Source organism: Artemia sp. Qi Xiang Cuo, chromosome 7, assembly GCF_049724085.1.
Source record: "Artemia sp. Qi Xiang Cuo chromosome 7, ASM4972408v1, whole genome shotgun sequence".
Lineage (NCBI taxonomy): Eukaryota > Metazoa > Arthropoda > Branchiopoda > Anostraca > Artemiidae > Artemia > Artemia sp. Qi Xiang Cuo.
Window position 1 is genome coordinate 21,946,140 of NC_142800.1, and position 24,176 is coordinate 21,970,315.

General features: G+C 34.2%; 1 protein-coding gene across 1 annotated transcript in view; it reads right to left on the reverse strand.

Annotated features, from left to right (window-relative positions):
* The window catches only part of LOC148950047 (uncharacterized), a 505,353-nt gene that overhangs the window by 230,028 nt on the left and 251,149 nt on the right, over positions 1 to 24,176 (reverse strand). The window lies entirely within an intron of this gene.

Consider the following 24,176-nt stretch of genomic DNA (forward strand, 5'->3'; position numbering starts at 1 on the left):
GTTCCTGTTTTTCCATTCTCACTGACAAAAACCATAAAAACAGACATAAATGTGAGAAAGTTCCTATTATTCAAATTCTCACTGACAAAAACCATAAATCATCCATAACCATCCATGAAAAACATCAAATAAATTGACCAACACACATAACCATCCATGAAAACATCCATAAAAGTGAGAAAATTCCTGTTTTTCCAAGTGAGAAAATTCCTGTTTTTTCATTCTCAGTGAGAAAACCATAAACCACGTGGTCTCGTGGGAGTTTAAAAAAAATGTCCGGATTGGGATTCGAAGGGGTATTGTCCTCGTGGGACCTCCTGAGGCCTTTCTACTGGTTTCATCCATGAGTATGTAAAATGCAGTAATGTTTGGAGGGTTTTAACAACCAAATTATTCGTTAACTGAAACTAGAATAACTCCTGAAAATTATAAATAAAAGCATAGGGAACGCTATCGCGTTTCCTAAGAAAAGAACAATGTTGGTACAATGCATTATTATTTTTTTCCGTACCAGGGCATTTCGTATCGAAGGAATTGTCGCAGAAACTTCCAAAACGGCTCATTTGATTGGGAATTGGAGTGGCTACTGCCCTTTTAAATGGTTGAAAGTGATTGGAAGGCAACCAAGATCCCTTCCTAGCCCACAATTTCCCCAAACACATTCAATCAAGATTTTGAGATAGCAATTTTGTTCAGCATAGTTGATTTTCAGATGGAAAATATGTTTTTGAGGAAAATAATCCACCACAGCCCTCAGGGCAAGGGTTTTAAGTTATACCCTGGAGGCATATAAAAGTAAGTTGGCACAATGTTTGGTGGACATTGAACATAATAATACAAATTTTCTCAGGCTCTTAAAATTTCATGGATATGAATAAACTTGATACAGCTTATTTAATTTACGTCAGCATAATAATTTTATTCGTTTGATGTATCTACTGATATTAAAATTCCATTTTTTTAAGTTTCGGTTACTATTGAGACGAGTGTTTTTTACTATATAAAGTTCGTTACCACAAACTGTTTGTTAATTCAAATTAAAAAAAAAATGAAAATTTTTAAACTGTTTTTTTTTTTTGTTGGATTACTATAAATACCGGTGCAACCTAGATTCAAAAAAGGGAAAAGTCTATGGCTTTTTCTTATTTGGAATAGTAAAAGACAAACTTCAAAGAATCAGGCAGGTGGCTAAACCCAAAGTATTCCATTGTTTATTCTTTACCAGATTTCAGCCAACTCTAAAGCCATGATACCAATTTAGCTTACACAATTCCCTTCTGTCAAAAAGTTCATGGTAACGAACTGTACAGAAAGAGCGATTCGCCTCAATGGTAACTGAAATTCTAAAAACCTAAATTATAATATCAATAAATACATAAAAGATACATAATAAACAATAATACATAATAAATACATAAATTTTTAAGCTGATTTTGAATATATACATTTCGTCAGGTTTAGTTTGAATTTATCAGAAGTTACGAGCCTTGAAATATTTGCCCGGTTTTCGAAAAAAGGAAAAAACACCCCTTAAAAGTCATAGAATCTTCATAAATATCTCACAATCAGATTCAGTGTATTAGAGAACCTTACTGTCTAGGTTTCAAACTTCTATCTGCAAAATGTGGAATTTGGTATTTTTGCAAGTAGGAAGATCAGGGATGCGTTTTTATTTGTTTTTATTTTTATGTTTACTAGGGGTTATCGTATCTACCCAAAGGTCCTAGAATTTTGTAAGAGGGCTAATTCAAACGGAAATTAAAATTTATAGTTATTTTTCTTTGATATAAGTTTATATGATATAAGTTTTTTTCTTTGATATAAGTTTATATATATATATATATATATATATATATATATATATATATATATATATATATATATATATATATATATATATATATATATATATATATATATATATATATATATATATATATATATATATATATATATATATATATATATATATATATATATATATATATATATATATATATATATATATATATATATATATATATATATATATATATATATATATATATATATATATATATATATATATATATATATATATATATATATATATATATATATATATATATATATATATATATATATATATATATATATATATATATATATATATATATATATATATATATATATATATATATATATATATATATATATATATATATATATATATATATATATATATATATATATATATATATATATATATATATATATATTATTCTTTGCGTAAGCCGTAACAACCCCTCCCCCTCTGAAAGGCTGGACATAATATTAGGCTATATACAAAACTTGCTCTTTCTATATGGGATTATGAACAGCTGATATTGACAAAATATATTAAACTGTAAAAATGAACCATTTTTTGGTTATATCTAAGCATTGAGGAGGAGGGGGGGTTAGTTGAGCCGGAATTTTCGATTTTATGCTAGACTTTTTCGAAAAATCATTGTCACTTTTTTGACATTGTACCCCCTCTCTATCTGAGGTCCCATATATATATATGTATAAATACATTTCATAGTTGTGTCGAATCTTGTGATGACAATCTTTCTTGTTATATTCTTTCGTGTTTTTTCATATTGTTAAGTAACAAATTTATTGGTGGATTTTTTAAAATATATTCCTAGGGCTATATCCCGGACCATCAGGGTGTGGGTGTATTTTCAGAAAAGGGGCCACGATATTTAGAAACAGTATAAAATAAAGAATTTAATGGTACTGCTTGTGTGTTTAGCATGTTTTCTTCAGAAAAGGATAATCACTAAATATTTGGCTTTAGAAAAAGACAACTAGACTAATGCTCATTTGTATAAAGAAGATAAACGGTCTTCTATCTGTATATCAATCAATCAATCATTTATTACCCACAACTACAAGAAAACAAGTAGTACAAGTGTAGTATAAACATACTAATAAAAAAGAAAAACAAAAAAGAACTCAACAAACACTAGTAATTAAATTAAACTAAGAAAAGAACTGTAAAAGACCGTTGTCAGCGCCAATATTACAAAATGCATCTGCAGAAAGCATTTTGTGTTGGTCACCGAGCTTTTGAGTTACATCCGTAACATAAACATTTTTAACTAGATACCGATTTCTAGTCCATGGCGGCAGAGAAAGAAGAAATTTGCAAAATTTAAAATATGTAACTTTAATCTTTTTTAAATCCTTTAGCTTAAGAACAATAAAAAATGAACATCCGTCAGTATCAAACTGTTCGTGGTAGCGAACTTTATAGTAATACTGACTCATCTCAATAGTAACTGAAACTCTAAAAAACGTTATTTTAATAGCAATAGATGCAAAAAAAATGGATTTTAAAGCTTATCTGAAATATGTAAATTTTATCAAGATAACTCATATCTATCGAAAGTTTTCAGCCTGAAAAAACTTTCTTTTGACCCCTAGAGTTAAAGAATCTTAATGAAAATTATACCATCAGTTTCAGAATACTAGAAAAATTTACTGTGGAGGTTTCATGCTCCTATCGGCAAAAATGTGGAATTTGATATTTTTTTTGCCAGAAGAACGATCACAGGTGCGTGTTCACTTGCTTGTTTCTTATTCTCCCAAGCGGGGATCATAATGACCCAGTTGTCCTAGGATGTCATAAAAGGGCTTATTCAAACGGAAATAAAAAGCTCTATTGGCTTTACAAAAAAAAATCATGAGGGATCGAGGTCAGTCAACAGGAGCTACTCTAGTACAGAATAATAGAACTATTGTTTATTTATAATAAAGATTACATTGAAATACCATCATTCGAAACACCAACCATTGTATACATTGGGATTAGTTAGCTAGTGACTGTCTGAGGTTCATTTCTTACTATTTCAAGGAAGAAAATCCGTAGTTTTTCTTGTTTGTAATCAGGTTAAAACAAATGGTTTAGAATAGAAAACAAGCTCTTGCTCAACCTAACTTGTATATACAACTGAGCAATAGTATAGATTTGCATAGTAATATTTAATTATATTAAATGACTAACATTTGAAGAAAAAACAATTGTATTTATTGGACCTAGTGAGCTGCCAGACTCCTTAAGCTTCGTCTTTTAATATTTCAATAAAGAAGTAATCCGTGAGCTTTTGCCTGTGTGTAATCTAGGATACAACAGTAGCTATCTGGTTCAAAAAGACTCATCAGAGTCTTTGTTCAAAAAGACTCAAAAGACTTATCATCAGATAAGGCTCAATTCCAGACATGGGCTTCAAACCTATACTGTAAGATTCTTGAATAAGCTGAATTTGATGATTTGATCTTCATTAAGATTCTATGATTCTTAGGGGCTGTTTTTCCTTTTTTGAAAATAAACAAATTGTCTCAGGCTCTTAACATTTCATGGATATGAATAAACTTGATATAGCTTATATAATTCACATCAGCATAATAATTTTATTCGTTTGATGTATCTACTGATATTAAAATTCCATTTTTTTAAGTTTCGGTTAGTATTGAGACGAGTCTCTCTTACTACATACAGTTCGTTACCACAAACTGTTTGACAATTCAAATTAAAAAAATGAAAATTTTTAAATTGTTTTTTTTTTGTTGGGTTACTATAAATACCGGTGCAATATAGATTCCAAATAGGAAAAAGTCTATGTTTATGGCTGATTTTAAATATATAAATTTTATCAGGTTTACTCTTAATTTATCAAAAGTTACGAGCCTTGAAAAATTTGCCCTGTTTTCGAAAAAAGGAAAAAACACCTCTTAAGAGTCATAGAATCTAAATACAAATCACACCATCGGATTTAATATATCAGAGAACCTTAGTGTAAAGGTTTCAAACGCCTATCTGCATAAATCTGGAATTGGGTATTTTTTCAAGAAGAAAGATCACGGATTCGTGTTTATTTGTTTTTCTTCTTTATTTTTAATAGGGGTTATAGTATCTACCCAGAGGTCCTAGAATTTTGCAAGAGGGCTAATTCAAACGGAAATTAAAAGTTTTAGTTGCTTTTTTACTCAAAACAATAAAAACATTAAAGAAAATCATTTTAATAACAAACCATTACATATATTTGACTTAGTTAGCTGTTTTATTGCTTGAGGTTCGTGTCTTACTCTTTCAAAGAAGAAAAATCTTCAGGCTTTTTCTTGTTTGCAATCATGTAGCATTAAAAAAAACATCAGTTGTAACTAACATCATTGCATAAAAGCTAGATTTAGCTCATGAAAACTGGGGATTATATAAGTTTCGTAGGTTGAAACATTTCGTGGTAATGAACTGTACAGCAAAAGTAACTCGTCTCAATACGAACCGAAACTCTAAAAAAACACTATTTTGACACAAATAGATGCATCAAAAGAATTGGTTTTTTTGTTGATTTTATATTATTTTGTGTTTAAATTTATTTTACATTTTATAGTCTACAGACCACCATTTCCTGAAACACATCCAATCAAAAATTTTAGATGGCCATTTTGTTCAGCGTAGTTGATTTTTACATAGATATATCTTGGTTTTAGACTAGGACACTTCGTATCGAAGGAGTTGTCGTAGAAAATTCATAAAGGGCTCATTCGATTAGAAAACGAAGTGGATTGTGCCCTTTTTGATGGTCGGAAGGGATAGGAAGGCAACTTACCCCCTTTCAACGGCCACCATTTCCTACCAAACATGCAATTAAAATTTTGAGAAAGCCATTTCGTTCAGCGTAATTGATTTCCAGATAGAAAATACATTTTTAAGGAGGACACTCCCCTAGAGCCCTCAGGGAAAGATTTTTAGTATATGCCCTGGGGGCCTAGAAGAACGGTGCTGGCATAATTTATTATTTATTTTTTTCCTTTAGACCAGGGCACCTCACACCGAAGAAGATGTCGTAGAAAATTCGAAAAGGGCTAATTTAATTGGTTGTTGGAGTGGCCTGTACCCTTTCTAATAGTCGGAACTCATTGGAAGCAAACTAACACCTCTTTTCTGCCCACCATTTTCCGAAACACATCCAAACAAAATTTTGATAAAGTCGTTTTGTTCAGTGGTATTTAATTTCGAGATGGAAATTATGTTTTTGAGGAGGACACTCCCCCACATTCAATTGACATTTTAAGATAGCTATTTTGTTCTGTGCAGTTCAAAGTTCAGAAAATTATACCTTTGACCAGGAAACTCCCCTATAGTCTTCAGGGCAAGAGTTATAAGTTATGCTTTGGGGGTAAATAAGGTTTTTATTGAAATCTTTGTCGTAAAAACTTTAAAAAGGGCTAATTCGATTGGTAATTCAAAGGGCTAGTGCTGTTTTCAATAGTCAAAAATGATTTGAGGGCAACTAACCCCTTCTCACGCCATCATTTTCCACAAACACATCCAATGAAAATTTTGATATAGTCGTTTTGTTTCACGCAGTTTAATGTTCAGGAAATTATATCTTTGAACAGAACCATCCCCTGACAGTCCTCAAAGCAAGGGTTATAAGTTATGGCCTGGGGTAATTTAAGGTATTCATTGAAATCTATTTTGCATAAACTAGAAAAATGGCTATTTCGATTGGAAATTACAGTAGCTGGTGCCATTTAAAATTGTCAAAAGTGATTGGAGGGCAACTGGTCCCCCTGCGTGCATCATTCCCCCAAACCCATCTAATTCAAATTTTGAGATAGTCATTTTTTTCAGCGTATTTGATTTCCAGATAGAAAACATATTTTTGAGGAGGACACTCCCCAAAACCTTCAGAGCAAGGATTTTAAAATATGCCCTGGGGGCATATTCGGTTTTTATAGAAAGAGTAATCGTACAAACTTCAGAAAAGGCTCTTTCGATTGGAAATTGGAGTGGCTTTTGCCCTTTTTAATAGTCGCAAGTAGTTACAGGGCTACTAACACCCCTCTCACACCCAACTTTTCTCCAAACACATTCAATCAAAAGTTTGAGATAGCCACTTTCTTCAACGTAGTTTTAAGTTCTGGAAATTAGGTCTTTGAGGATGAAAACCCCCTACAGCATTCAGGGTAAGGGTTGTAAGTTATACCCTGGGAGTATATAATGTTTTCATAGAACGCGTTGTTGTAGAAACCTCAAAAATGGCTCATTTGATTGGAAATTAAAATGGCTAGTGCCCTCTTTAATAGCAAAAATTAATTAGAAGGCAACTAACACTCCATCTAAGACCACCATTTCCCCAAACACTCGAAGGAAAATATACTTTTGAGTAGGACAATTCCCCTGCAGTCTTCTTGAACTATTTTTAACAATATAGCTATCTTAAAATTTTGATTGGATGCATTTGGAAAAAAGGAATTGGAGGGGGGGCAGCTGGTTACCCTCCAATATCTTTTGACGCTTAAAAAATGAACTGTATCTTTCAATTTTCAGTAAAATGAGCCCTCTCTGAAGTTTATAAGAGCACTCCGTCCAAAAGAACAATATATGACCCCATGGCTGACCTTATAACCCTTTCCACTGAAGACTGTAGGGTGAGTGTCTCGCTCAAAGATATAATTTCTAGAACTTTCAACTATGTTGAACAAAATGGCAATATCAGTATTTTGATTGGATGTGTCTGGTGAAATGGTGGGCATGGAAGTTGCCTTAGGATCACTTTCGTTTACAAAAAAAAGGAACTAGCTATTCAAATTTCCAATCGAATAAGCCCTTTCTGAAATTTATGCGACAATTTTTTCTTTATAAGACCTTGTTTGCCTCCAGGGCAAAACTTGAAACCCTTGCCCTGAGGGCTGTTGGGAAGCTGTCATCCTCAAAGACCTAATTTCCGGAGCTTAACACTACGTATAATAAAATAGCTGTCTCAAAATTTTGATTGGATGTGTTTGGGGAAAAGGTGGGCGTAAGAAGGGAGTTAGTTAACATGATTTCACTTTTGACTGTTTAAAAGGGGACTAGCCCTTTAAATTTCCAATCGAATGAGCCTATTTTGAAGTCTATACTACAACCCTTTCTATAAAAATCTTACATACCCCAGGGTATAACTTAAAACCCTTTTCTTGAGGGTTGTGGGGGAGTGTCCTTCTAAAAAAAAATATTCTCTGTGGAAATCAACTACGCTAAACAAAATGGCTATCTCAAAATTTTGATTGGATATGTTTGGGGGAATGATGAGTGGGGGATGGCTGGTTTCCGTCCAATCACTTTCGACTATTAAAAAGGACGCTAGACATTTGAATTTCCAATTGAATGAACCTTGTTTGAAGTTTCTACGACAACGCCTACTCTAATAACCATATATGCCCCCGGGAATAACTAAAAACCCTTGTCCTGAGGGCTGTGGTGGAGTGTCCTCCTCCAAAATACTTTTTCTATATGGAAATCAACTACGTTGAACAAAATGGCTATCTCATAATTTTGATTGGGTGTTTTTGGGGGAATGATGAGCGTAGGAGGGAGGATAAGGGCTAGATGACCTCCAATTAATTCCGAATATTAAAAAGGGCAGTAGAACTCTCAATTTCAAATCAAAGAGCCCCTTGAAGTTTCTACGACGACCCCCTCTATATGAAGTGCCTCTCGGAAAAAAATAATAAACTTTTGGAGTCGTATGGCCTTTACTATAGACACCGCTATAGTGCTGCCTCTGATATCATTCCAAAATCATCTTAGAAGCTGCTGCTTGTAGAATTCCAGTGAAAAACAGTAGACAAGGGTAAGACTTGCCTGAATAAGATTCGTTTTTAAAACTCTTTTATTTTTCCCAAGTCCTTAAGTCAATTGTTTTAGGTACAGAAAAATTACAATTTTAATAGTTTCCCCCTCCCTAGACACAGCTTCCTCAATGATGAAATGTGTGATTTATTAACTTGTAAGAGCATATACGTATATGATTACTACAACTCGAGGTGAGATGTGGTGTCATTACCACCTATCCAAACATTTTAGGATTCCCTTATGGACAGCGAATGCACCACTGGCGGCAATTAATTTGCCAAGTGAGTTTGGGCAAAGTATGAATGTAAAAATGGGTGGGATTACTATATAATATACTTGACTAGTGATATATTGACTCGTTTGGGCATTGTGTCCAAGAACATTGATAAAATCTATGGGGAATACGGGTATGATTTGGGGTATTGAGTATGTACTTGTGAATCAATCTTGAGTATGTTTAGTCTTCTCTCTTCCTACACTTTGCCAGGTTACCAACTAATATCAAAGTCGTGCAATTCAATGGGGTGCGCTGGACTTGAATTTTTGGTGAGAGAGGGATTGAATTTTAAGGAAAGGGATGACCTTTATTTATGGAGTGAAGGTAAGATTGAAATTTTTCCTATTGAAACTGAAATAAATAGTGGTAAAAAGTTAATTGTTTGCCTGGCTTATGGACCCTCTGGTGCTCATCCGGAGGAATTTTTTTAGGAGTTTGATCCGTTTTTAAGCAGGGCCCAGTGTAATCGATCAGAGGGTTTTCTTCTGGGTGATTTTAATTTTGATTTATTAAATTTACATAGTTTTAATTTAGAATTTGTAAATCTTGCATTATCTCTTGATTTGTACCCAGTGAATCTGATTCCTTCCTGTATCACTGCTCAATCAGCAACAATAATTGATAACATATTTGTTTCTTCAAATATATTGAGGCAAGTATTATGTGATGTTCTCCTTCAACCTAATTCTGACCACCTCCCGATTGTTTGTATGATAAATAGTATTAAGACTTTGACTTAAAACCTAAGTAAGAGAGATTATAGAGATATAAGAAATAATAACTTGAAAAAGCTGAAAGAGCAAATTAGTACTATATCATGGGATGAAGTTAGCGAAAAGCAGAATTGAACTTCAGCGTTTGACAGGCTTATGAATATTCTCTTGCTGGTATATGAGGTGTCTTGTCCTCTAGGGAAAATGAGGAAAAGATAAATGAGGCAAGAGAGCCGTGGGTGACTACAAAATTGCTTGAAATGATGGAAATGTGAAACAAGCTTTTTGAAAAACATTTACAGAGCCGGGAAAACTTGAGTTTATTTAAAGAATTTAAGCGAGTCAGAAACAAAGTTAACCATAAGTGTCGCAGTGAGAAAAAAGCATATAATGCTTCTGCTTTTGATGGTAAAAGTGGTGAGGCAAAAGAAACCTGGTGACTAATAAATGAGGTTTTAAAAAGGAAGACTAATGATAATGATGGAGTAAAGAGTCTGTTGGTGAATGAAAGTGAAATCACTGATAAACAGGAAATGGCAGATGAATTCGGAAAATATTTAAAAAACATAGGCGCGAGTATTAAGGAAGAAGTAGCTAAAAAGTCTAGAAGACATCTGGTGAAGGATTGATAATTGACGTGAAGGGCGCATTTTTTTCGTTCGAAAAGTGCACAACAAAGGAGATCAAGAGCACAGTGAAAGGGCTGAAGTCCAACTCGGCCGGAATAGATGGACTTAATCTTAGAGCTGTAAATGCTATCCTAGTTTATATATTACCTTGTCTAACTGATTTAATAAAACCATCACTCCAGACTGGTGAATTCCCTAGTGCTCTTAAACTGGCAAAGGTAATACCATTGTATAAAGGGGACAAGAAACAAGAACTATCGAATTGGTGACCTATTTCGTTATTACCCATTTTTTCAAAAATCCATGAAAAGATAATTCACAGGAGACTTAATGAATATTTGGATAAACTAGGAATATTGTGTGACAGCCATTTTGATTTCCACAGTAAACATTCTACTAGCCATGCTGTTCATCATCTTCTGGATGTAATCAATGGAGGTCCAGAAAAAGGTTTTATTCCTTTAACGATCTTTGTCGACTTCAAAAAAGCCTTCGACACTGTGGATTTTGAGTTGCTGCTGTGTCGCCTATCTAGTCTGGGGATAAGAAATGTTTGCTTGGATTGGTTTAAATCATATTTGCATGGAAAGTTGACTAAAGTAATGCCTGATTACATTGTTGGTAGAGTCTATCCTGTAAAATGTGGAGTTCCTCAGGGCTCAGTCCTGGGTCTATTACTCTTTCTCGTATACGTCGATACTCTGAGGTTCTACATGCCTTAAGCAACTGTTACAGCATTTGCAGATAATACTGCTTTGACAATTTCTGCAGAGTCACTGGAAGAACTAGTGGATAAAGCAAACCGAACGCTGGAAAACCTTTTGGTGTTTACCTCCTTGAGTTACCTTGCTGTTAATACTTCTAAGACAAATTATATGATTTTAAGTAAGGTAGGAAAAATTGTAAATGGTGCTTCTATAGTATTTGAAAATTTGTCGCTTTCACAGATTTTTACAAATAAATATTTAGGACATTATGTTGATAATAATTTGAGTTGGAAGAAACACATAAATATGATTTTTTCTAAACTTGCACGAGGTCTTGGAGTGATGCAGCGTTTGAAACACGTGTTACATTTAAGTGTTTTAAGAAATATATATCATACTGTTTTTCATCCTTTTATTGTTTATGGTTGCTGTGTTTATGCATCTAATTTTACTTCAAATATTAAAAGACTGCAGATTCTTCAGAATAAGGTACTTCGAGCACTGAGTGAGTTTTTTCAGTATGAGCATACGCGTGAATGTTTTATCAGTTCTATAATTTTAAATGTTCGTCTGATAGGGGACCATCAGACGGGAGCGTTTACTTACCAAGTGCTTAATAGATTATCTCCAGAATATTTTAGAGATTTTCTTAAGTTTAATTCTGATTATCATCATCATAGGTCTAGAGGTCGCGGAAGCTTAGTCTCAGAAGTAAGGAGTACGAGTTGATCTAGTTTTGCAATTAGAAATTATGCAGTTAATTTGTGGAATGGTTTCCCGGAGAGCATTAGGGAGTCAAAAACCAGTTTTAGTTTAAAATTAGATTAAAAAAGTTTTTGTTGGGTGGGAATTAATTTTTATTTATTTATTTAAAAAAAGGTTAAATTGTAGTTAATTTGTAAAACAAAAAGTTATAAAAAGTTAAATTGAGTTAAATTGTATTGAATGGTATGAAGAGAGTAGAAAGAGTGAATGATTTTGGTTTATTATAAAAGATTGTGTGACGCTGCTCAACCCACAATAGTGGCTTAATAAAATGTCATACGTTCTTACCATTTCTAAGATTGAAGATAATGTTATTCAAAAAAATATTATAATTGCTAGTTAAGTATGATGCATTATTAGTTGAAAATAAAAGTCATCTTATCTCATCTCATATTATTTTTCTACTCCCATCTGACGAAGGATTTGATTCTTAAAATCAGCAAAGAAGAAAGAGGTCTGATCAACGACGTGTATCAGCATCTATTTGCAGAGAGATTAATGAGGGGTGGGTATGTTTTTCACAGTGATCGTATCTTGAAAATTGATCCCACCGGACAGCATACTGATGAAAAGTCAGATGCAGATTTTTTGGATATTAATTCCCTTCATCGGACGGCGATGTTTCAATACTGTTTACCGTGTGGCAATTACAAATGGCTTAACGATTCTTGTACTTCAAATTTCTCAAAAATTGCTACCATTGAGGAGAATGGACCGCAAGAATAGTTTCATTAAATTAATGGAGAAATACCCATGCAAATCTATAACTCGGTAAAAGATTTTGTATTCCCGTGCATAAACAGACTGGTGGGTATGGACTCGCTGAGTCCATACAATTTATCTTTGGTAGAGGATGGGAGTATGCACTGGGTACCTTCAAAGAAAAAACTTATCGTTGACCTCAACCCGAAACAGAATATTGTTGTTAATCATGTGCTATTGTGGTGGATGTTATCCAATTGTTTCAAAGTCACAAAGATACATAGAGCCCCCCAGTTTGATCAAAAGCCTTACATGAAAATATTTATTGACACCTTTGTCAGTAAACGTTCACATGCAAAAACAGAGGTTCAAAAAAAGATCTATAAAGTCATTTTAAACTGATTCTTTGATAAAATTTACGAAAGCGTACGAAACAGAAGTCCATAGGACATTGTAACCAATCCAAGAGATTGCCCTAAAATCATCACTGACCCGAACTTTACTTCTTTCACAATCATAGACTCTAGTGTGGTCTTTCTATACCGCAAGAAAAGAAACGTCATTTTTGCTAAAAATGCTTTAGGTGAGAGTGCAATAACAGAAATCTAACAAAACTCGTGTTGTCATTATATTGCAATGTGTACAACTTTATTACAATGTGCGCAAGGTACATTAGCTTTCGGATGGACTGAACCAACTGGGGTGAATCCCTCTATCCGGAGCTAGTGAAACGCCAGGCCCCAAATCAATTTTTAATGTTAAAATCTGAGACGGGAATGGGCCTGATATCTAATGATTTGTTTCCTGTTCCAAAGGTATACTGCGTGGAAACCCACAATAAGGATATCAAACAAGTTTGCAAGAGTGTGGATACACACTTTGTAAAAATAATTTTAACATGAGTGTCTATAGTAACAAAGTAGAACGCAGTTTAGTCCCAAGAGCGAAAGCCATGGCGAATCGCTCTTTACAATTGAACAACTTCACAGTTAGAGTTCAGAAAAAAACCATGTTGGCCATATCAGACGTAGTTTATGTACTTGATGATTGTGTGAATGTACTTCCACACCGATACTATTTGATTTCAGATCGACTTTAATGTATAGAGTACAGAAATCAATTCGATCTGGATAAATTAACTTAAACTCTGTCGTAATTCAAGGTGGGTGGAGGGGGGACATTTTTTATATATTTTTTTTGTATGCTTGTGCAAGGTAGAGTTATTTCTTCATAATACCGCGCCCTGGTCAGGCTCTGGTCCGCCAGAGTGAGTTCCCCACGCTTGCTGGTTAAGCCTTTGGCCGCCGCAGTGGTTGCCCCGGGGGTATGGGTGACCCCCGTGTCAAATTCAAAATGTTGTTGTTGGTCATTAAATGTGTTGTAAATAATAATTTTTGTGTAATTAAAAAAAACAAAAAACTATGATATTATTTTGTGTGTATTTATTATTTAATAAAAAAGTGTTTTTTCCTAATGCGTATTTCAAATAAATGTTGTTGTTGATTTTGTTGTTGTTGTTTTTGTATAATTTTTTCTTAAGGAAATAAAAAAAATCTTGATAAATTGTATTTATTCAATATAAAGTGCTTTTTTTCTTATTGTTATATTTTTAAAGTGCTATTATATTAAAAATAAAAGAAAATATGATACTTTATTGATTTTGTTTCTATTCTAATTCTTGAAAGGAGTAGAAGTAGCAATAGAGAAATAATTTAGTTACTAGGAATTTAAAGTTTACAGTTAATTATACGTGAGCTGTTGAAGTGAACAGCAATATGTATCAATTTAAAACACCATTCAGATCGTTTCTGTGTGGTCCATCAAAGTCATGCAAAACCACACTCAACTAAAATAATTAAAAATTGTGATAACATGTTTATGGAAAAGCCAAAAGAATCTACTATTGCTACAGTGTTTGGTAGTAGTCATACGATAAAATAAAAGCTACTGCTACATCGGAGATGGTGGTATAATCCATACAGGGACTCGATGTTTTTTACATTATTGAACCTAACTCTTGGCTTATTATTGACGGTTTAGTTGAATCTATTCAACAATGGTTTCAGAAAACACTATAATTCTTTACTATTCACTCATATCATGAAAAGATTATTTTATTCTAGTTCAATACAATCTCTTTGATCAGAGCAAATATATAAGAACACATCCGACCATTAAAAAGGGTACTAGCCCTTTTAATTTCCAAAAGAATAAGCCCTATTTCAAGTTTCTACGACAACACGTTTTATAAAAACCGTATATACCCCTGGGCATAACTTACAACCCTCGCCATGAGGACTGTGGGAGGGGGATTCATTCTCAAAGACCTAATTTCCGGAACTTAAAACTACGTTGAACAAAATGGCTATCTAAAAATTTTGATAGGATGTGTTTGAGGAAAAGGTGGGCATAAGAGGGGTTTTAGTTGCCCTTCAAGCACATTCAACTATGAAAAAAAGCACAAGCCATTCCAATTCCCAGTCAAAAGAGCTTTTTTTGAAGTTTTACGACAACACTTTCTGTAAAAACCTTATATGCTCTCTGCGCATAACTTACCACCCTTACCCGGAGGGCTCCGGGGTAATATCCTCCTCAAAAACATATTTTCTATGTGGAAATCAACTACGCTGAACAAAATGGCTATCTCAAAATTTTGTTTGCAGGCTTAGTGGGAAATTGTGGCCTTGGAAGGGGGTTAGTTGCATTCCAATAACTTTCGGCTATCAAAAAGGACACCAGCTGTTCCAAATTCCTTTTAAATGAGTCCCTTCTGATGTTTCTATGACACCTCCTTTGATACGATGTGTCCTGGTATAAAACAAAGAAATTTCTTTGTGAAAATCAACTCCGCTGAACAAAATGGCTATCTCAACATTTTGTTTGGATGTGTTTCGGGAAATGGTGGGCGTAGAAGGGGTTCTATTTGCCTTCCAATCACTTTTTATTATTTAAAAGGGCATAATCTACTCCAGTTACCAATTGACTGAGCACTTTTCGAAGTTTCTACAACAACTTCTTGGGTAAGAAGCTCCCTGCTCAAAAAGAAAAAAAAAATGATAAATAATAAATTGTGCCAACATTATTCTTATATACCCCCCCGAGCAAAATTTAAAATCCTTGCCCTGAGTTTTGTGGAGGAGTGTCCTCCTCAAAACTATATTTTCTATCTGGAAATCAGCTACGCTGAACAAAATGGCTATAAAAAAAATTTTGATTGGATGTGTTTGCGTGAATGATGGGCATGGAGGGGAGCTAATTGCCCTCCAATCACTTTCCACTATTAAAAAGGGCACTAGCCACATCAATTTCCAATCAAATGAGTCCTTTTTCAAGTTTCTACGACAAAGATTTAAATTAAAACCTTTAATGCCATCAGTTTATAACTTATAACCCTTGCCCTGAAGACTAGAGGGGGAGTTTCTTGATCAAAGGTGCAATTTCCCGAACTTTAAACTGCTTGAAAAAAAACTATCTCAAGATGTTAATTGGATGTGTTTAGTGAAAAGATGGGCGTGAGAGGGGGTTAGATGCCCTCAAATTACTTTTGACTATTAAAAAGAGCATTAGCCCTTTGAATTTCTAATCAAATGAGCTTTTCTACAAGTTAGTCAGATAGCGATTTCAATAAGAACCTTACATGCCCAAAGGGCATAACTTATAACCCTTGGCCTGAAGACTGTAAGGGAAGTGTCCAGCTCAAAGGTAAATTTCCTGAACCCAAAACTTTGTGGAACAAAATGTCTATCTTCAAAATTTATATTGGATGTGTTTGGGGAAATAATGGGCTTGGATGGGGTGTTAGTTGGCTTCTAATCAAGTTTGGCTATTAAAGAGGGCACTAGCCATTTTAATTTCCAATCGAATGAGCCCTTTTTGAAGCTCCTCAACAATGTGTTCTATAAAAACATTAGATACTCCAAGGGCATAACTTACAACCCTTACCCTGATCACTGTAGAGGGGTTTTCGTCCTCAAAGACCTAATTTCTAGAACTTAAAACTACGTTGAAAAAAGTGGGTATCTCAAACTATTTATTGAATGTGTTTGGGGAAAACATGGAAGTGAGTGGGGTTTTTGTTGCCATCCAATCACTTGCTAATTTAAAAATAGCAAAAGCCACTCCAATTTCTTGCTACTATAAAAAGAGCAAAATCCACTCCAATTTCTAATCGAAAGAGCCTTTTCTGAAGTCTGTACGATAACGCTTTCTATAAAAACCTTTAATTTTTAAAACAAAAAGCTAAAAAAAAGTTAAATTGAGTTAAATTGTATTGAATAGTATGAAAAAAGTAGAAAGAGTGAATGAGTTTGGTTTATGATAAAAGATTGTGTGACGCTGCTTAACCCACAATAGAGGCTTAATAAAACGTCACACGTTCTTACCATTTCGACGTTTGTTGATAATATTATTAAAAAAAAATTTATAATTGTCAGTTAAGTATGATGTATTAGTAGTTGAAATAAAAGTCATCTTATCTCATCTCATATTATTTTTCTACTACTCATCTGATGAAGGATTTGATTCTTAAAATCAAGAAATAAGAAATAGGTCTGATCAACGACGTGTATCAGCATCTATTTGCAGAGAGATTAATCAGGGGAGGGTATGTTTTTCACGGTGACCGTATCTTGAAAATTGATACAACCGGACAGCACACTGATGAAAAGTCAGATGCAGATTTTTTGCATATTAATTCCCTTTATCGGTCGGCGATGTTTCAATACTGTTTACCGTGTGGCAATTACAAATGGCTTAACGATTCTTGTACTTCAAATTTCTCAAACATTGCTACCATTGAGGAGAATGGACCGCAAGAATAGTTTATTAAATTAATGGAGAAAAACCCATGGAAATCTGTAACTCGGTAAAAGATTTTGTATACCTGTTATAAATAGACTGGTGGGTACGGACTCGCTGAGTCCATACAATTTATATTTGTTAGAGGATGGGAGTATGCACTGTGTACCTTCAAAGGAAAAACTTATCGTTGACCTCAACCCAAAACAAAATATCGTTGTTCATCATGTGCTATTGTGATGGATGTTATCCAATGGTTTCGAAGTCACAAAGATACATAGAGTCCCCCAGTTTGATCAAAAGCTCTACATGAAAATATTTATTGACACCTTTGTCAGTAAACGTTCACATGCAAAAACAGAGGTTCAAAAAAAGATCTATAAAGTCATTTTAAACTGATTCTTTGATAAAATTTGAGAAACCGTATGCAACAGAATTCCATAGGATATTGTAACCAATCCAAAAGATTGCCCTCGAATCATCACTGATCCGAACTTTACTTCTTTCACAATCATAGACTCTAGTGTAGTCCTTCTATACCGCAAGAAAAGAAACGTCATTTTTACTAAAAATGCTTTAGGTGGGAGTGCAATAACAGAAATCTAAAAAAACTCGTGTTGTTATTATATTACAATGTGTGCAAGGTACAATTATTACAATTTGTAAAACTTCATTACAATGTGTGCATGGTACATTAGCTCTCGGATGGACTGAACCAACTTGGGTGAATCCCTCTATCCGGAGCTAGTGAAAAGCCAGGCTCCAAATCAATTTTTAATGTTAAAATCTGAGACGGGAATGGGCCTGATATCTAATGGTTTGTTTCCTGTTCCAAAGGTATACTGCGTGGAAACTCACAATAAGGATATCAAACAAGTTTGCAAGAGGATGGATACACACTTTGTAAAAATAATTTTAACGTGAGTGTCTATAGAAACAAAGTAGAATGCATTTTAGTCCCAACAGCGAAAGCCATGACGAATCGCTCTTTACAATTGAAAAACTACACAGTTAGAGTTCAGAAAAAAACCATGTTGGCCATATCAGACATAGTTTATGTACTTGAGGATTGTGTGAAAGTACTTCCACACGGATACAATTTGAAATCAGATCGACTTTAATGTACAGAGAACAGAAAACAACTTGATCCGGATAAATTAACTTAACCTCTGTCGTAATTCAATGTGGGTGGATGGGGGGGGGACATTTTTTATATATTTTTTTTGTATGCTTGTGCAAGTTAGAGTTATTTCTTCATAATATCGCGCCCTGGTGAGGCTCTGGTCCGCCAGAGTGGGTTCCCCACGCTTGCCGGTTCAGCCTTTGGCCACCGCAGTGGTTTCCCCGGGGGTATGGGTGACCCCCGGGTCAAATTCAAAATGTTGCTATTGTTCATTAAATGTGTTATAAATAATAATTTTTGTGTAATTAAAAAAAACAAAAACTATGATATTATTTGATGTTTATTTATTGTTAAATAAAAAAGTGTTTTTCCTAATGCATATTTCAAATAAATTTTGTTGTTGTTTTTGTTGTTGTTGTTTTTTTATAATTTTTTTTTGTAAAGAAATAAAAAAAAATCTTCATCAATTGTACTTATTCAATATAAAGTGCTTTTTCTGATTGTTATATTTTCATACAGGGACTTGATGCTTTCGACATTATTGAACCAAACTCGTGGCTGATTATTGAGGATTTAGCTGAATCTATTAAACAATGGTGTCAGAAAACACTATAATTCTTTACTATTCACTCATATCATGAAAAGTTTTTTTATTCTAGTTCTACATAATCTTTTTGATCAGGGGAAATATATAAGAACACATCCGACTATTAAAAAGAGTACTAGCCCTTTTAATTTCCTAAAGAAGAAGCCCTTTTTCAAGTTTCTACGACAAAACGTTTTATAAAAACCGTATATACCCCTAGGACATAACTTACATCCCTCGCCATGAGGACTGTGGGGGGGGGGTTCATTCTCAAAGACCTAATTTCTGGAACTTAAAACTACGTTGAACAAAAGGGCTATCTCAAAATTTTAATAGGATGTGTTTGAGGAAAAGGTGGGCACAAGAGGGGTTTTAGTTGCCCTTCAAACACATTCGACTATGAAAAAAAGCACAAGCCATTCCAATTCCCAGTCATAAGAGTTTTTTTGAAGTTTTACGACTACACTTTCTGTAAAAACCTTATATCCTCTCTGTGCACAACTTACCACCCTTGCCCAGAGGGCTCCGGGGTAATATCCTCCTCAAAAAAATATTTTCTATGTGGAAATCAACTACGCTGAACAAAATGGCTATCTCAAAATTTTTTTGCAGGCTTAGTGGGAAATTGTGGCCTCGGAAGGGGGTTAGTTGCATTCCAATCACTTTCGGGTATCAAAAAGGACACAAGCTGTTTCAATTTTCTGTTAAATGAGCCCCCTCGGATGTTTCTACGACACCTCCTTTGATATAATGTGTCCTGGCATAAAACAAAGAAATTTCTTTGTGAAAATCAACTCCGCTGAACAAAATAGCTATCTCAACATTTGTTTGAATATGTTTCGGGAAATGGTGGGCATAGAAGGGGTTGTATTTGCCTTCCAATCACTTTTTACTATTGAAAAGGGCATAATCTACTCCAATTACCAATTGACTGAGCCCTTTTCGAAGTTTTTACTTCAACTTCTTGGGTAAGAAGCTCCCTGCTCTAAAAGAAAAAAAAATATAAATAATACATTGTGCCAACATTATTCTTATATGCCCCCCCCCCCGGCATAATTTAAAATCCTTGTCCTGAGTGTTGTGGGGGAGTGTCCTCCTCAAAACTATATTTTCTATCTGGAAATCAGCTACGCTGAACAAAATGATTGTCTTAAAAATTTTGATTGGATGTGTTTGCGTGAATGATGGGCATGGAGGGGAGCTAATTGCCCTCCAATCACTTTCCACTATTAAAAAGGGCACTAGCCACATCAATTTCCAATCAAATGAGTCCTTTTTCAAGTTTCTACGACAAAGATTTCAATTAAAACCTTGAATGCCCTCAGAGTATAACTTATAACCCTTGCCTTGAAGACTATAAGGGGAATTTCCTGCCCAAAGGTACAATTTCCTGAACTTCAATCTGCTTGAAAAAAACGACTAACTCAAAATGTTAATTGGATGTGTTTAGTGAAAAGATGGGCGTGAGAGGGGGTTAGATGCCCTCAAATTACTTTTGACTATTAAAAAGAGCATTAGCCCTTTGAATTTCCAATCAAATGAGCTCTTCTGCAAGTTCATCAGATAGCGATTTCAATAAGAACCTTACATGCCCAAAGGGCATAACTTATAACCCTTGGCCTGAAGACTGTAAAGGGAGTGTCCTGCTCAAAGGTAAGTTTCCTGAACTCGAAACTTTGTGGAACAAAATGGCTATCTTCAAAATTTATATTGGATGTGTTTGGAGAAATGGTGGGCTTGGATGGGGTGTTAGTTGCGTTCTAATCAAATTTGGCTATTAAAGAGGGCACTAGCCATTTTAATTTCCAATCGAATGAGCCCTTTTTGAAGTTCCTACAACAATTTGTTCTATAAAAACATTATATACTCCAAGGGCATAACTTACATCCCTTACCCTGATCACTGTAGGGGGGTTTTCGTCCTCAAAGACCTAAGTTCCAGAACTTAAAACTACGTTGAACAAAGTGGCTATCTCAAACTATTGATTGAATGTGTTTGGGGAAAAGATGGACGTGAGAGGGGTGTTAGTTGCCCTCCAATCACTTGTGACTATAAAAAGAGCAAAAGCCACTCCAATTTCTAATCAAAAGAACCTTTTCTGAAGTCTGTACGATAACGCTTTCTATAAAAACCTTATATTCCCCTAGGGCATAGCATAAAATCTTTACCCTGAAAGTTGTGAGGGAGTTTCCTCCTCAAAAGTATATTTTCTATCTGGAAATCGAGTACGCTTAAAAAAATGGCTATCTCAAAATTTGAATTGGATGTGTTTGGGGGAATGATGGACGTAGGGGGACCAGTTACCCTCTAATCACTTTCAACTATTTTAAAGGACACTAGCCACTCTAATTTTCAATCGAAAGAGCCGTTTTTTAAGTTTCTAAGACAAAGATTTCAATGAAAACCTTATATTCCCCCAGGCCAAAACTTATAACCCTTGCCCAGAGGACTTTCGGGGGATAGTTCTGTTCAAAGATATAACTTTCTGAACATTAAACTGCGTGAAACAAAACGACTATGTCAAAATTTTCATTGGATGTGTTTGTGGAAAATGTTGGCGTGAGAGGGGGTTAGTTGCCCTCAAATCATTTTTGACTATTGAAAACAGCAGTAGCCCTTTGAATTACCAATCGAATTAGCCCTTTTTCAAGTTTTTACAACAAAGATTTCAATAAAAACCTTATTTACCCCCAGAGCATAACTTATAACTCTTGCCCTGAAAACTATAGGGGGAGTTTCCTGCTCAAAGGTATAATTTCCTAAACTTTAGACTGCGCAGAATAAAATGGCTATCTTCAAATGTCAATTGAATGTGCCTGAGGAAATGGTGGGTGAGGATGGGGCGTTTGTTGCCTTCCATTTCCTTTTGAAAATTAAAGAGGGCACTAGCCACTCCAATATCTAATCGAATGAGCCTTTTTTCAAGTTTGTTAGACAAAAATTTCAATAATTACCTTATATGCCCCAGGGCATAACTTATAACCCTTGCCCTAAAGACTGTATTGGGAGAGTTCTGTTCAAAGACATAATTTTCTGAACTTTCGTGTGAAACAAAATTACTGTTTCAAAATTTTTATTGGATGAGTTTGTGGAAAAGATGGGCGTGAAAAGAGGTGTTAGTTGCCTTCCAATCAATTTCGACTATTAAAGAGGGCACTAGCCATTTTCAGTGTTAACTGAAGGAGCTGTTTTTGAAGTTTCTACAACAACATGTTCTATAAGAACCTTATATGCCTCAGGTTATAACTTAAAACCCTTGTCCTGAGGACTGTGAGGCAGTGTCATCCTCAAAAACGTAATTTCCATCTCGAAATCAAAGACGCTGAGCAAAACGGCTATACCAAAGTTTTGATTGGATGTGTTTTGGGAAATGATGGGTGCGAAAGAGGTATTAGTTTACTTACAATCAGTTTCGACTATTAGAAAGGGCACGCGCAATTCCAATTTCCAATTTAATTAACCCTTTTCGAAGATTCTACGACAACTTCTTCAGTGCGAAGTGCCCTGGTCTAAAGAAAAAAAACAAATAATAAATTATGGCCAAACTGTTCTTCTATACCCCAAGGCATATATTAAAAACCTTGCCCTGAGTGCTGTAGGGGAGCGTCCTCCTAAAAAATAAATTTTCTATCTGGAAATCAACTACACTTATCAAAATAGTTATCCCAAAATTTTGATTGCATGTTTTGTTGGAAATGGTGGCCGTTGAAGGGGGGTTAGTTGCCTTCCAATCACTTCTGACCAATAAAAAGGGTACAATCCACTTCATTTTCTAATCGAGTGAGACCCTTCTGAATTTTATACGAAAACTCCTTCGTTACGAGGCGTCCTAGTCTAAAACCAAGAAATTTCTATTTGAAAATCAACTACGCTGAACAAAATTGCTCATCCAAAATTTTGATTGGAAGTGTTTCAAGAAATGGTGGGCGTAGAATATAAAATGTAAAATAAATTCTAATACAAAATAATATAAAATAAAAAAAATTCAATTCTTTTGCTGCATCTATTTGTATCAAAATACTGTTTTTTTAGAGTTTTTGTTCGTATTGAGACGAGTTACTCTTGCTGTACAGTTCTTACCGCGAACTGTTTGAGCTGACGAAACTTATATAATCTTCAGCTTTCAGGAGCAAATTCTAGCTTGTATGTAATGACGTTAGTTGCAACTGGTGTTTTTTTTAATTTTACAATATTACAAACAAGAAAAAGCCTGAGGCTTTTTCTTCTTTGAAAGAGTAAGAGACGAACCTCAAACAATCAAATAGCTAACTAAATCCAATGTATGTATTGGTTTGTTATTCAAATGATTTTCTTTAATGTTTTTTATTGTTTTTGAGTAAAAAAGGAACTATAACTTTTAATTTCCGTTTGAATTAGGCCTCTTGTGAAATTCTAGGACCTTTGGGCAGATATGATAACCCCTAGTAAAAATGAAAAAGAAAAAGAAATAAACACGCATCCGTGATCTTTCATCTTGCAAAAATTCCAAATTCCAGATTATCGCAGATAGGAGTTTCAAACATTTACAATAAGGTTCTCTGATACTCTAAATCTGATGGTGTGATTTTATTAAGATTATATGACTTTTAATTGGTGTTATTTCCTTTTTTTGAAAAAAGGGAAATTTCAGGGCTTGTAACTTTTGACTAAATCTGTTGAAATTTATTTATTTAAAATCAGCCTAAAAATTCAATTATTTTTTTGTATCTATTGATATTAAAAATTTTTTTTAGAATTTCGGTTACTATTGAGGCGAGTCGCTCTTTCTGTGCAGTTCCTTATTATGAACTGTTTGACAGATGGGAATTGTGTAAGTTAAATTGTTATCATGGCCTTAGAGATGGCTGAAACCTGGAAAAGAATAAACAATGCTATACTTTGGGTTTAGCCAGCTGCCTGATTCATTGAGGTTCGTCTTTTACTATTCCAAATTAAAAAAAAGCCACAGACTTTTTCCTTATTGGAATCTATGTTGCACCGGTATTTATAGTAATCCAAATTTTTTTTTTTAATTTTCAGGATTTTTTCTAATTGGAATTATCAAACGGTTTGTGGTAACGAACTGTGTATAGTAAGAGAGAATCGTCTCAATAGTAACCGAGACTTAAAAAATGGAATTTTAATATCCTTAGATACATCAAAAGAATAAAATTCTTTTGCTGATGTGAAATATTTAAGCTGCATCCAGTTTATTCTAATCCATAAAATGTTAAGAGTCTGAAAAAAT